This window comes from Rhinoderma darwinii, chromosome 2, assembly GCF_050947455.1.
Source record: "Rhinoderma darwinii isolate aRhiDar2 chromosome 2, aRhiDar2.hap1, whole genome shotgun sequence".
Classification (NCBI taxonomy): domain Eukaryota; kingdom Metazoa; phylum Chordata; class Amphibia; order Anura; family Rhinodermatidae; genus Rhinoderma; species Rhinoderma darwinii.
In genome coordinates this window covers 348087297-348102528 of record NC_134688.1, presented here as the reverse complement: position 1 = coordinate 348102528, position 15232 = coordinate 348087297, and positions in this window count along the sequence as shown.

Below are 15232 nucleotides of genomic sequence, written 5' to 3'. Positions count from 1 at the left end.
CCTGAGTGCACTGTGGCGTGGCTGATAGAAATTCTCATTCATTGCCATTTGCCAAGCCAGTGTCAGTGTGTGAATACGCTTTTAGAAGGGGCTTATCCCCGGCCGTTAACATAACAAACAAATAAAAATCCAACTTGCAATACAGGCAGCCTTTGTAGTAGTAGTAGTACTACAATTCCCAGCATTCCCTGAGTGCACTGCAGCGTGGCTGATAGAAATTCTCATACATTGCACTTTGCCAAGCCAGTGTCAGTGTGTGAATACGCTTTTAGAAGGGGCTCATCCCTGGCCGTTAACATAACAAACAAATAACAATCCAACTTGCAATACAGGCAGCCTTTGTAGTAGTAGTAGTACTACAATTCCCAGCATTCCCTGAGTGCACTGCAGCGTGGCTGATAGAAATTCTCATACATTGCCATTTGCCAAGCCAGTGTCAGTGTGTGAATACGCTTTTAGAAGGGGCTCATCCCCGGCCGTTAACATAACAAACAAATAACAATCCAACTTGCAATACAGGCAGCCTTTATAGTAGATGTAGTACTACAAGGCCCAGCATTCCCTGAGTGCACTGCAGCGTGGCTGATAGAAATTCTCATTCATTGCCATTTGCCAAGCCAGTGTTAGTGTGTGAATACGCTTTTAGAAGAGGCTCATCCCCGGCCGTTAACATAACAAACAAATAACAATCCAACTTGCAATACAGGCAGCCTTTGTAGTAGACGTAGTACTACAACGCCCAGCATTCCCTGAGTGCACTGTGGCGTGGCTGATAGAAATTCTCATTCATTGCCATTTGCCAAGCCAGTGTCAGTGTGTGAATACGCTTTTAGAAGGGGCTTATCCCCGGCCGTTAACATAACAAACAAATAAAAATCCAACTTGCAATACAGGCAGCCTTTGTAGTAGACGTAGTACTACAATTCCCAGCATTCCCTGAGTGCACTGCAGCGTGGCTGATAGAAATTCTCATACATTGCCATTTGCCAAGCCAGTGTCAGTGTGTGAATACGCTTTTAGAAGGGGCTCATCCCCGGCCGTTAACATAACAAACAAATAACAATCCAACTTGCAATACAGGCAGCCTTTGTAGTAGATGTAGTACTACAAGGCCCAGCATTCCCTGAGTGCACCGCGGCGTAGCTGATAGAAATTCTCATTCATTGCCATTTGCCAAGCCAGTGTCAGTGTGAATACGCTTTTAGAAGGGGCTCATCCCCGGCCGTTAACATAACAAACAAATAACAATCCAACTTGCAATACAGGCAGCCTTTGTAGTAGACGTAGTACTACAACGCCCAGCATTCCCTGAGTGCACTGCGGCGTGACTGATAGAAATTCTCATTCATTGCAATTTGCCAAGCCAGTGTCAGTGTGTGAATACGCTTTTAGAAGGGGCTCATCCCCGGCCGTTAACATAACAAACAAATAACAGTCCAACTTGCAATACAGGCAGCCTTTGTAGTAGTAGTACTACAAGGCCCAGCATTCCCTGAGTGCATTGCGGCGTGGCTGATAGAAATTCTCATTCATTGCAATTTGCCAAGCCAGTGTCAGTGTGAATACGCTTTTAGAAGGGGCTCTTCCCCGGCCGTTAACATAACAAACAAACAACAATCCAACTTGCAATACAGGCAGCCTTTGTAGTAGTAGTAGTAGTACTACAAGGCCCAGCATTCCCTGAGTGCACTGCAGCGTGGCTGATAGAAATTCTCATTCATTGCCATTTGCCAAGCCAGTGTCAGTGTGTGAATACGCTTTTAGAAGGGGCTCATCCCCGGCCGTTAACATAACAAACAAATAACAATCCAACTTGCAATACAGGCAGCTTTTGTAGTAGACGTAGTACTACAACGCCCAACATTCCCTGAGTGCACTGCAGCGTGGCTGATAGAAATTCTCATACATTGCCATTTGCCAAGCCAGTGTCAGTGTGAATACGCTTTTAGAAGGGGCTCATCCCCGGCCGTTAACATAACAAACAAATAACAATCCAACTTGCAATACAGCCAACCTTTGTAGTAGTAGTAGTACAACAAGGCCCAGCATTCCTTGAGTGCACCGCGGAGTGGCTGATAGAAATTCTCATTCTTTGACATTTGCCAAGCCAGTGTCAGTGTGAATACGCTTTTAGAAGGGGCTCATCCCCGGCCGTTAACATAACAAACAAATAACAGTCCAACTTGCAATAGAGGCAGCCTTTGTAGTAGTAGTAGTAGTACTACAAGGCCCAGCATTCCCTGAGTGCACCGCGGCGTGGCTGATAGAAATTCTCATTCATTGCCATTTGCCAAGCCAGTGTCAGTGTGAATACGCTTTTAGAAGGGGCTCATCCCCCAGGTTTTGATTCAACTTGCTGCACTCCAGCAGTGAAATGTCTGGTAAAAAAAAGGTTGTGAAAGGACGGGGTAGAGGAAAAAACACCCATGCCGTCTCCTCTTCCAGTCAAAATGTTGGATCTGTTGGTGCCAGACCCAGTACCAGCATTTGTGGCACAAGACATGTGCCCAGTTCCACTAGTAGCAGCAGCCATGTGCCTGCTGGTAGTAGTAGCAGTATCAGCAAGCCAGACTTGTCCATCTCCTCCGGTGGGCGGGTTACTTTAGACAATACGGCCATTGTGGACTGGTTGGCTGGCTCACGGTCATCTCAGCAGGAAGACTCTGACGATCTGGCTTCAAGCCAGGTTTCGTTGGATTCTAGATCCTCTACAGTTCCTTGGCACAGTGACAGTAGTAATATAGGTATTTCTAGCGTTTCCATTCCATCATCTATGTCTTCGCTCCCCCTTCCTAGCGGGAAGCCATCTTTCCTGAGAGTCCTAAGAGACATCTACTCGGGTGCGAAGGAAGATACTGAACAACATAGTGATGATGATGATTTGTTTTCCGCGAGTCAGCCAACGGAGTGTGTTGCGGCGGTGGTGGAGGTGGAAGCGGTGTCCGGGACGCATAGCTGCGGTAGTGGGGGTGTTGGTGGTGGTAGCCGTGGTGGTTAGACGCAGTAATGAGGGGGGCATGGAGCCCGCCATGATGTCACATCACATTCACAACACAGTGACAGAAGTGGCGGGGATGATGAGGAAGGCTATGATGATGATGCTGTTTTAGAAAGGACGTGGGCACCAGGTGACGAGGTGATGACGGCGTCAGAGGAGGAGGGTAGTAGTGGCGGCAGTGGCCGTGATAAACAGCCAAGCCGAGGTAGGGGCAGAAGTCAATCTGCAAAACGTTGCAGCGGTAGGGTCAGCTCAGGAGCCGGTGACGGCGACACTGATGCTGGGGTAGGCTCCCGAAAAAAGCCTGCCATACAAGGGGCAAGCTCGGGTGGTGGTGGTGGTGGTTTTGGTGGACGTGGTACTACCTCTTTACGGTACTCTGCCGTGTGGCAATTTTTCTGTACCTTCCCGGAGGACGAAAACATGGCACAGTGCCGTATCTGCAAGCAGAAAGTAAGGCGTGGGCAGGGCAGCAATGTAGGAACTACCGCTCTACGTAAACACATGGAGCGGCATCACAAGGCCATGTGGGACAATCGACATGCCCCACCATTATCATGTACATCTAATGAAGACACCTCTGCCGCTGCTGCTCCGAGTCCCTGTCATCTAAGTAGTAGCCAGGCCTTATCCACCATGTCGTTGTCATCATCATCATCACTGTCATCTAGTGCTCCTCCTACGTCCCGTCAGTTATCTATTATGGAATCGTTGTCCAATAAGCAACAATATATACCCAGTCATCCACTTGTCGTGCGGCTTAATTCACACCTGGCTAAGTTGTTGGTGGTGCAGTCGCTGCCGTACCACCTGGTCGACTCCGCCGGCTTCAAGCAATTGATGGCGTGCGCTCAGCCTAGGTGGCGAATACCTAGCCGACATTATTCTCCAAAACAGCTGTCCCTGCCTTGCACAAGCATGTGGAGGAAAAGGTGTGCCAGTCCTTGCAATTATCCGTGTGCAGCAGGGTACATGCCACCGTCGACACGTGGAGCAGCAACTATGGGCAGGGACAGTACATGTCTTTCACGGCCCACTGGGTCAATATTTTGCAGTCCGATGCACCACCGCAGCAATGCCAGGCATTACCCCCTCCACACTTGTATCTTTCTGGTTCAACTCTGGACACCAGGCGCCTACCATCCTCCTCCTCCTACTCCTCCTCCTTGCCTTCCTCCTTGGAGGTCTTCCCGTCCCCGACAGGACACAGCATATCTTCCACTCCTCCTCCCTCCTCTTTTCATAGTTGCAAGGTGAAGCGCCACAACGCTGTCTTACACCTGCTGAGCCTGGGCAAGAAAAGCCACACGGGGCAGGAGCTGCTGCTGTGCATCAAGGAGGAAATCGCACGCTGGCTGTCTCCTCTGAAACTCACACTGGGCAATGTTGTCTCTGATAACGGGAAGAACGTTGTGGCTGCACTGCGTCTAGGTCACCTGACACACGCTCCTTGCATGGCACATGTGATCAATCTGGTCATAACATGCTTCTTAAAGTCATATGTTGGTTTGAAGGGTGTGCTGGCCATGTCCAGGAGGGTTTGCGTTTGCTTTAGACGTTCGTATGCATTTAAGCACGCCCTCCTGGACTTGCAGCGTCAAAACAATCTCCCAGAACACAGCCTGATTTGCGACGTTCCAACACGCTGGAATTCCACCCTGCACATGTTGGACCGTCTGTACGAACAGCGGAAAGCCGTGAATGATTTCCTGATGCAGCAGACGGGCAGCGTTTGGAGCCAGTGTAATTTCGAGCTCAGGCACTGGCAGCTGGTTAGAGATGCATGTCGCGTTTTGAGGCCCTTTGAAGAGGCCACACGATTTGTGAGCCGTGACGCTAGCGGAATTAACAATGTTATGCCGCTGATATTCATTATGGAGCAAACGCTCACAGTGATGATTTAGCAAAGGATGGAGGAAGGATCACATCTGGCTATGGATGTTGAGGAGGAGGAGGAGGATGAGGAAACAGGACCTGAAGAGGAGCTGGATTTGGAGATGGAATCACAGGAAGGGATAGGGGACAAGGCAGCCGCACAACATTACAGTGATGGTGGTGATGACGAGTCTGACGACGACCTTGATGATGGACAACCATGGCAGTATGGGGCGGAGATGGAACCAACCGGGCCCTCTAAAACGCTGGCCTGGATGGTGAGCTGTATGCTTCGTTACTTGCGCGCTGACTGTCGTATTGTTAGCATGAAGCAAAGAGATGAGTACTGGATAGCCAAACTTTTAGACCCTCGGTATAAAGCCAGAATGGGGGAGTTTTTTGCGCCTTCCGAGAGGGAGGCAAAATTGGCTTATTATCGAGAGAAGCTATGCAGCCAGCTTGTCACGGCTTTCAAACGGCAAACACCTGCTGCAAGCATGTCTGACCGGGGGCCACTCTCCGCTCCCCACTGTCTCATCGTTCCACCGCCTCTGGCAGAGCTACCTCTGCAATAGGCGGCAGCAGCGGTAGCAGCAGCAGCAGCAGCCAATTCAGTTTGGAAAATATGATGACAACATTTTTACATCCAATACCCCGACCTGACACACATCGTTGTCACCAAAGGGATGTTCACCATCACCAGGTGCAGCACCTAAACAACCAGGTTCACTCGTACCTGGACTGTGCCCTTTCTCCGTCAGAAATGCTGATCCCAGACCTCATGGACTTCTGGGTCAGCAGATTGGATCATTGGCAAGAACTGGCCCAGTTTGCCATGGGTGTACTGTCTTGTCCACCCTCCAGTGTAGCGTCAGAGAGGGTATTCAGCGCAGGAGGGGGCTTCGTCACCCATAAGCGAACAAGATTGTCCGCCAACAGCTTGGAAAATCTCAAGTTTCTGAAAATGAATCAAGCGTGGATCGGTGAGGATTTTAAAACCCCTGTGCCTGATGCCACTGATTAGATCTGACATTGCTGCTGCTGCTGTTGCCGCTGCCGCCTGCTACTGCCGCCTGCTACTGCCGCCTGCTACTATGGGATTCTGTCCTGTCCACTATTTTTTTAATGTGCTGCTGCTACTACCACTACCACTCTTGCTGTCTGTGTTGGCTACCTCTACTACCACCAATACACCTCCACTGCCGCCCGTCTGCTACAAGCAGGCCTGTGGCCTGCCCCACCACAGGGCTTTGTCCTGTGACTGTCGTCCAGTCTCTTTTTTTAATGTGCTGCTACTACTACTACCACCCTTGCTGTCTGTGTTGGCTACCTCTACTACCACCAATACACCTCCACTGCCGTCTGCTACAAGCAGGCCTGAGGCCTGCCCCACCACAGGGCTTTGTCCTGTGACTGTCGTCCAGTCTCTTTTTTTAATGTGCTGCTACTACTACTACCACCCTTGCTGTCTGTGTTGGCTACCTCTACTACCACCAATACACCTCCACTGCCGCCCGTCTGCTACAAGCAGGCCTGTGGCCTGCCCCACCACAGGGCTTTGTCCTGTGACTGTCGTCCAGTCTCTTTTTTTAATGTGCTGCTACTACTACTACCACCCTTGCTGTCTGTGTTGGCTACCTCTACTACCACCAATACACCTCCACTGCCGTCTGCTACAAGCAGGCCTGAGGCCTGCCCCACCACAGGGCTTTGTCCTGTGACTGTCGTCCAGTCTCTTTTTTTAATGTGCTGCTACTACTACTACCACCCTTGCTGTCTGTGTTGGCTACCTCTACTACCACCAATACACCTCCACTGCTGCCCGTCTGCTACAAGCAGGCCTGTGGCCTGCCCCACCACAGGGCTTTGTCCTGTGACTGTCGTCCAGTCTCTTTTTTTTAATGTGCTGCTACTACTACTACCACCCTTGCTGTCTGTGTTGGCTACCTCTACTACCACCAATACACCTCCACTGCCGTCTGCTACAAGCAGGCCTGAGGCCTGCCCCACCACAGGGCTTTGTCCTGTGACTGTCGTCCAGTCTCTTTTTTTAATGTGCTGCTACTACTACTACCACCCTTGCTGTCTGTGTTGGCTACCTCTACTACCACCAATACACCTCCACTGCCGCCCGTCTGCTACAAGCAGGCCTGTGGCCTGCCCCACCACAGGGCTTTGTCCTGTGACTGTCGTCCAGTCTCTTTTTTTAATGTGCTGCTACTACTACTACCACCCTTGCTGTCTGTGTTGGCTACCTCTACTACCACCAATACACCTCCACTGCCGTCTGCTACAAGCAGGCCTGAGGCCTGCCCCACCACAGGGCTTTGTCCTGTGACTGTCGTCCAGTCTCTTTTTTTAATGTGCTGCTACTACTACTACCACCCTTGCTGTCTGTGTTGGCTACCTCTACTACCACCAATACACCTCCACTGCCGCCCGTCTGCTACAAGCAGGCCTGAGGCCTGCCCCACCACAGGGCTTTGTCCTGTGACTGTTGTCCAGTCTCTTTTTTTTATGTGCTGCTACTACTACTACCACCCTTGCTGTCTGTGTTGGCTACCTCTACTACCACCAATATACCTCCACTGCCGCCCGTCTGCTACAAGCAGGCCTGAGGCCTGCCCCACCACAGGGCTTTGTCCTGTGACTGTCGTCCAGTCTCTTTTTTTAATGTGCTGCTACTACTACTACCAGTCTACTACCCTTGCTGTCTTTGTTGGCTACCTCTCCTACCACCAATACACCCCAACTGCCGCCCGTCTGGTACAAGCAGGCCTGAGGCCTGCCCCACCACAGGGTTTGTCCTGTGACTGTCGTCCAGTCTCTTTTTTTAATGTGCTGCAACTACTACTACCACCCTTGCTGTCCGTTGGCTACCTCTACTAACACCAATACACCTCCACTGCCATCTGCTACAAGCAGGCCAGGAGGGCTTGTGAAAAGCCATTGCTTGTTACTTTTACCTCCATGTATGGATGAACCCCGGCAGGCATCTGCCAATAAACAGGGTCAATTTTTGGAGGGCTTGTTAAAAGCCATTGCTTGTTGCTTTCAAATCCAAGTATGGATGAACCCCGGCAGGCATCTGCAAATAAAAAGGGTAAATTTTTGGAGGGCTTGTCAAAAGCCATTGCTTGTTCCTTTTACATCCATGTATGGATGAACCCCGGCAGGCATCTGCCAATAAAAAGGGTACATTTTTTGAGGGCTTGTTAAAAGCCATTGCTTGTTGCTTTTACATTACATCCATGTATGGATGAACCCCGGCAGGCATCTGCCAATAAAAAGGGTCAATTTTTGGAGGGCTTGTCAAAAGCCATTGCTTGTTGCTTTTACATCCATGTATGGATAAACCCCGGCAGGCATCTGCCAATAAAAAGGGTACATTTTTGGAGGGCTTGTCAAAAGCCATTGCTTGTTGCTTTTACATCCATGTATGGATGAACCCCGGCAGGCATCTGCCAATAAAAAGGGTCAATATTTGGAGGGCTTGTCAAAAGCCATTGCTTGTTGCTTTTACATCCATGTATGGATGAACCCCGGCAGGCATCTGCCAATAAAAAGGGTAAATTTTTGGAGGGCTTGTCAAAAGCCATTGCTTGTTGCTTTTACATCCATGTATGGATGAACCCCGGCAGGCATCTGACAATAAAAAGGGTCAATTTTTAGAGGGCTTGTCAAAATCCATTGCTTGTTGCTTTTACATCCATGTATGGATGAACCCCGGCAGGCATCTGCAAATAAAAAGGGTCAATTTTTGGAGGGCTTGTCAAAAGCCATTGCTTGTTGCTTTTACATCCATGTATGGATGAACCCCGGCTGGCATCTGACAATAAAAAGGGTACATTTTTGGAGGGCTTGTCAAAAGCCATTGCTGTTGCTTTTACATCCATGTATGGATGAACCCCGGCAAGCATCTGCCAATAAAAAGGGTCAATTTTTGGAGGGCTTGTCAAAAGCCATTGCTTGTTGCTTTTACATCCATGTATGGATAAACCCCGGCAGGCATCTGCCAATAAAAAGGGTAAATTTTTGGAGGGCTTGTCAAAAGCCATTGCTTGTTGCTTTTACATCCATGTATGGATGAACCCCGGCAGGCATCTGCCAATAAAAAGGGTAAATTTTTGGAGGGCTTGTCAAAAGCCATTGCTTGTTGCTTTTACATCCATGTATGGATGAACCCCGGCAGGCATCTGCCAATAAAAAGGGTCAATTTTTGGAGGGCTTGTCTAAAGCCATTGCTTGTTGCTTTTACATCAATCTATGGATGAACCCCGGCAGGCATCTGCCAATAAAAAGGGTCAATTTTTGGAGGGCTTGTCAAAAGCCATTGCTTGTTGCTTTTACATCCATGTATGGATGAACCCCGGCAGGCATCTGACAATAAAAAGGGTCAATTTTTAGAGGGCTTGTCAAAATCCATTGCTTGTTGCTTTTACATCCATGTATGGATGAACCCCGGCAGGCATCTGCAAATAAAAAGGGTCAATTTTTGGAGGGCTTGTCAAAAGCCATTGCTTGTTGCTTTTACATCCATGTATGGATGAACCCCGGCTGGCATCTGACAATAAAAAGGGTACATTTTTGGAGGGCTTGTCAAAAGCCATTGCTGTTGCTTTTACATCCATGTATGGATGAACCCCGGCAAGCATCTGCCAATAAAAAGGGTCAATTTTTGGAGGGCTTGTCAAAAGCCATTGCTTGTTGCTTTTACATCCATGTATGGATAAACCCCGGCAGGCATCTGCCAATAAAAAGGGTACATTTTTGGAGGGCTTGTCAAAAGCCATTGCTTGTTGCTTTTACATCCATGTATGGATGAACCCCGGCAGGCATCTGCCAATAAAAAGGGTCAATATTTGGAGGGCTTGTCAAAAGCCATTGCTTGTTGCTTTTACATCCATGTATGGATGAACCCCGGCAGGCATCTGCCAATAAAAAGGGTAAATTTTTGGAGGGCTTGTCAAAAGCCATTGCTTGCTGCTTTTACATCCATGTATGGATGAACCCCGGCAGGCATCTGCCAATAAAAAGGGTACATTTTTGGAGGGCTTGTTAAAAGCCATTGCTTGTTGCTTTTACATCCATGTATGGATGAACCCTGGCAGGCATCTGCCAATAAAAAGGGTCAATTTTTGGAGGGCTTGTCAAAAGCCATTGCTTGTTGCTTTTACATCCATGTATGGATGAACCCCGGCAGGCATCTGCCAATAAAATGGGTCAATTTTTGGAGGGCTTGTCAAAAGCCATTGCTTGTTGCTTTTACATCCATGTATGGATGAACCCCGGCAGGCATCTGCCAATAAAAAGGGTCAATTTTTGGAGGGCTTGTCAAAAGCCATTGCTTGTTGCTTTTACATCCATGTATGGATGAACCCTGGCAGGCATCTGCCAATAAAAAGGGTCAATTTTTGGAGGGCTTGTCAAAAGCCATTGCTTTTTGCTTTTACATCCATGTATGGATGAACCCCGTCAGGCATCTGCCAATAAAAGGGTCAATTTTTGGAGGGCTTGTCAAAAGCCATTGCTTGTTGCTTTTACATCCATGTATGGATAAACCCCGGCAGGCATCTGCCAATAAAAAGGGTAAATTTTTGGAGGGCTTGTCAAAAGCCATTGCTTGTTGCTTTTACATCCATGTATGGATGAACCCCGGCAGGCATCTGCCAATAAAAAGGGTACATTTTTGGAGGGCTTGTCAAAAGCCATTGCTTGCTGCTTTTACATCCATGTATGGATGAACCCTGGCAGGCATCTGCCAATAAAAAGGGTCAATATTTGGAGGGCTTGTCAAAAGCCATTGCTTGTTGCTTTTACATCCATGTATGGATGAACCCCGGCAGGCATCTGCCAATAAAAAGGGTAAATTTTTGGAGGGCTTGTCAAAAGCCATTGCTTGTTGCTTTTACATCCATGTATGGATGAACCCTGGCAGGCATCTGCCAATAAAAAGGGTCAATTTTTGGAGGGCTTGTCAAAAGCCATTGCTTGTTGCTTTTACATCCATGTATGGATGAACCCCGGCAGGCATCTGCCAATAAAAAGGGTCAATTTTTGGAGGGATTGTCAAAAGCCATTGCTTGTTGCTTTTACATCCATGTATGGATGAACCCCGGCAGGCATCTGCCAATAAAAAGGGTAAATTTTTGGAGGGCTTGTCAAAAGCCATTGCTTTTTGCTTTTACATCCATGTATGGATGAACCCCGGCAGGCATCTGCCAATAAAAGGGTCAATTTTTGGAGGGCTTGTCAAAAGCCATTGCTTGTTGCTTATACATCCATGTATGGATAAACCCCGGCAGGCATCTGCCAATAAAAAGGGTCAATATTTGGAGGGCTTGTCAAAAGCCATTGCTTGTTGCTTTTACATCCATGTATGGATGAACCCCGGCAGGCATCTGCCAATAAAAAGGGTAAATTTTTGGAGGGCTTGTCAAAAGCCATTGCTTGTTGCTTTTACATCCATGTATGGATGAACCCTGGCAGGCATCTGCCAATAAAAAGGGTCAATTTTTGGAGGGCTTGTCAAAAGCCATTGCTTGTTGCTTTTACATCCATGTATGGATGAACCCCGGCAGGCATCTGCCAATAAAAAGGGTCAATTTTTGGAGGGATTGTCAAAAGCCATTGCTTGTTGCTTTTACATCCATGTATGGATGAACCCCGGCAGGCATCTGCCAATAAATGGGTCAATTTTTGGAGGGCTTGTCAAAAGCCATTGCTTGTTGCTTTTACATCCATATATGGATGAACCCCGGCAGGCATCTGCCAATAAAAAGGATCAATATTTGGAGGGCTTGTCAAAAGCCATTGCTTGTTGCTTTTACATCCATGTATGGATGAACCCCGGCAGGCATCTGCCAATAAAAAAGGGTCAATTTTTGGAGGGCTTGTCAAAAGCCATTGCTTGTTGCTTTTACATCCATGTATGGATGAACCCCGGCAGGCATCTACCAATAAAAAGGGTCCATTTTTGGAGGGCTTGTCAAAAGCCATTGCTTGTTGCTTTTACTTCCATGTATGGATGAACCCCGGCAGGCATCTGCCAATAAAAAGGGTAAATTTTTGGAGGGCTTGTCAAAAGCCATTGCTTGTTGCTTTTACATCCATGTATGGATGAACCCCGGCAGGCATCTGCCAATAAAAAGGGTACATTTTTGGAGGGCTTGTCAAAAGCCATTGCTTGTTGCTTTTACATCCATGTATGGATGAACCCCGGCAGGCATCTGCCAATAAAAAGGGTCAATTTTTGGAGGGCTTGTCAAAAGCCATTGCTTGTTGCTTTTACATCCATGTATGGATGAACCCCGGCAGGCATCTGCCAATAAAAAGGGTCAATTTTTGGAGGGCTTGTCAAAAGCCATTGCTTGTTGCTTTTACATCCATGTATGGATGAACCCCGGCAGGCATCTGCCAATAAAAAGGGTCAATATTTGGAGGGCTTGTCAAAAGCCATTGCTTGTTGCTTTTACATCCATGTATGGATGAACCCCGGCAGGCATCTGCCAATAAAAAAGGGTCAATTTTTGGAGGGCTTGTCAAAAGCCATTGCTTGTTGCTTTTACATCCATGTATGGATGAACCCCGGCAGGCATCTACCAATAAAAAGGGTCCATTTTTGGAGGGCTTGTCAAAAGCCATTGCTTGTTGCTTTTACTTCCATGTATGGATGAACCCCGGCAGGCATCTGCCAATAAAAAGGGTCAATTTTTGGAGGGCTTGGCAAAAGCCATTGCTTGTTGCTTTTACATCCATGTATGGATGAACCCCGACAGGCATCTGCCAATAAAAAGGGTCAATTTTTGAGGGCTTGTCAAAAGCCATTGCTTTTTGCTTTTACATCCATGTATGGATGAACCCCGGCAGGCATCTGCCAATAAAAGGGTCAATTTTTGGAGGGCTTGTCAAAAGCCATTGCTTGTTGTTTTTACATCCATGTATGGATGAACCCCGGCAGGCATCTGCCAATAAAAAGGGTACATTTTTGGAGGGCTTGTCAAAAGCCATTGCTTGTTGCTTTTACATCCATTTATGGATGAACCCCGGCAGGCATCTGCCAATAAAAAGGGTCAAATTTTTGGAGGGCTTGTCAATAGCCATTGCTTGTTGCTTTTACATCCATGTATGGATGAACCCCGGCAGGCATCTGCCAATAAAAAGGGTACATTTTTTGAGGGCTTGTCAAAAGCCATTGCTTGTTGCTTTTAAATTACATCCATGTATGGATGAACCCCGGCAGGCATCTGCCAATTAAAAGGGTCAATTTTTGGAGGGCTTGTCAAAAGCCATTGCTTGTTGCTTTTACATCCATGTATGGATGAACCCCAGAAGGCATCTGCCAATAAAAAGGGTACATTTTTGGAGGGCTTGTCAAAAGCCATTGCTTGTTGCTTTTACATCCATGTATGGATGAACCCCGGCAGGCATCTGCCAATTAAAAGGGTAACTTTTTGGAGGGCTTGTATAAAGCCATTGCTTGTTGCTTTTACATCTATGTATGGATGAACCCCGGCAGGCATCTGCCAATAAAAAGGGTAAATTTTTGGAGGGCTTGTCAAAAGCCATTGCTTGTTGCTTTTACATCCATGTATGGATGAACCCCGGCAGGCATCTGCCAATAAAAAGGGTCAATTTTTGGAGGGCTTGTCAAAAGCCATTGCTTGTTGCTTTTACATCCATGTATGGATGAACCCCGGCAGGCATCTGCCAATAAAAAGGGTCAATTTTTGGAGGGCTTGTCAAAAGCCATTGCTTGTTGCTTTTACATTCATGTATGGATGAACCCCGGCAGGCATCTGCCAATAAAAAGGGTCAATTTTTGGAGGGCTTGTCAAAAGCCATTGCTTGTTGCTTTTACATCCATGTATGGATGAACCCCGGCAGGCATCTGACAATAAAAAGGGTAAATTTTTGGAGGGCTTGCCAAAAGCCATTGCTTGTTGCTTTTACATCCATGTATGGATGAACCCCGGCAGGCATCTGCCAATAAAAAGGGTCAATTTTTGGAGGGCTTGTCAAAAGCCATTGCTTGTTGCTTTTACATCAATGTATGGATGAACCCCGGCAGGCATCTGCCAATAAAAAGGGTCAATTTTTGGAGGGCTTGTCAAAAGCCATTGCTTGTTGCTTTTACATCCATGTATGGATGAACCCCGGCAGGCATCTGCCAATAAAAAGGGTCAATTTTTGGAGGGCTTGTCAAAAGCCATTGCTTGTTGCTTTTACATCCATGTATGGATGAACCCCGGCAGGCATCTGACAATAAAGAGGGTAAATTTTTGGAGGGCTTGTCAAAAGCCATTGCTTGTTGCTTTTACATCCATGTATGGATGAACCCCGGCAGGCATCTGCCAATAAAAAGGGTAAATAATTTGGAGGGCTTGTCAAAAGCCATTGCTTGTTGCTTTTACATCCATGTATCGATGAACCCCGGCAGGCATCTGCCAATAAAAAGGGTCAATTTTTGGAGGGCTTGTCAAAAGCCATTGCTTGTTGCTTTTACATCCATGTATGGATGAACCCCGGCAGGCATCTGCCAATAAAAAGGGTACATTTTTTGAGGGCTTGTCAAAAGCCATTGCTTGTTGCTTTTAAATTACATCCATGTATGGATGAACCCCGGCAGGCATCTGCCAATTAAAAGGGTCAATTTTTGGAGGGCTTGTCAAAAGCCATTGCTTGTTGCTTTTACATCCATGTATGGATGAACCCCAGCAGGCATCTGCCAATAAAAAGGGTACATTTTTGGAGGGCTTGTCAAAAGCCATTGCTTGTTGCTTTTACATCCATGTATGGATGAACCCCGGCAGGCATCTGCCAATTAAAAGGGTAAATTTTTGGAGGGCTTGTATAAAGCCATTGCTTGTTGCTTTTACATCTATGTATGGATGAACCCTGGCAGGCATCTGCCAATAAAAAGGGTAAATTTTTGGAGGGCTTGTCAAAAGCCATTGCTTGTTGCTTTTACATCCATGTATGGATGAACCCCGGCAGGCATCTGCCAATAAAAAGGGTCAATTTTTGGAGGGCTTGTCAAAAGCCATTGCTTGTTGCTTTTACATCCATGTATGGATGAACCCCGGCAGGCATCTGTTAATAAAAAGGGTCAATTTTTGGAGGGCTTGTCAAAAGCCATTGCTTGTTGCTTTTACATTCATGTATGGATGAACCCCGGCAGGCATCTGCCAATAAAAAGGGTCAATTTTTGGAGGGCTTGTCTAAAGCCATTGCTTGTTGCTTTTACATCCATGTATGGATGAACCCCGGCAGGCATCTGACAATAAAGAGGGTCAATTTTTGGAGGGCTTGCCAAAAGCCATTGCTTGTTGCTTTTACATCCATGTATGGATGAACCCC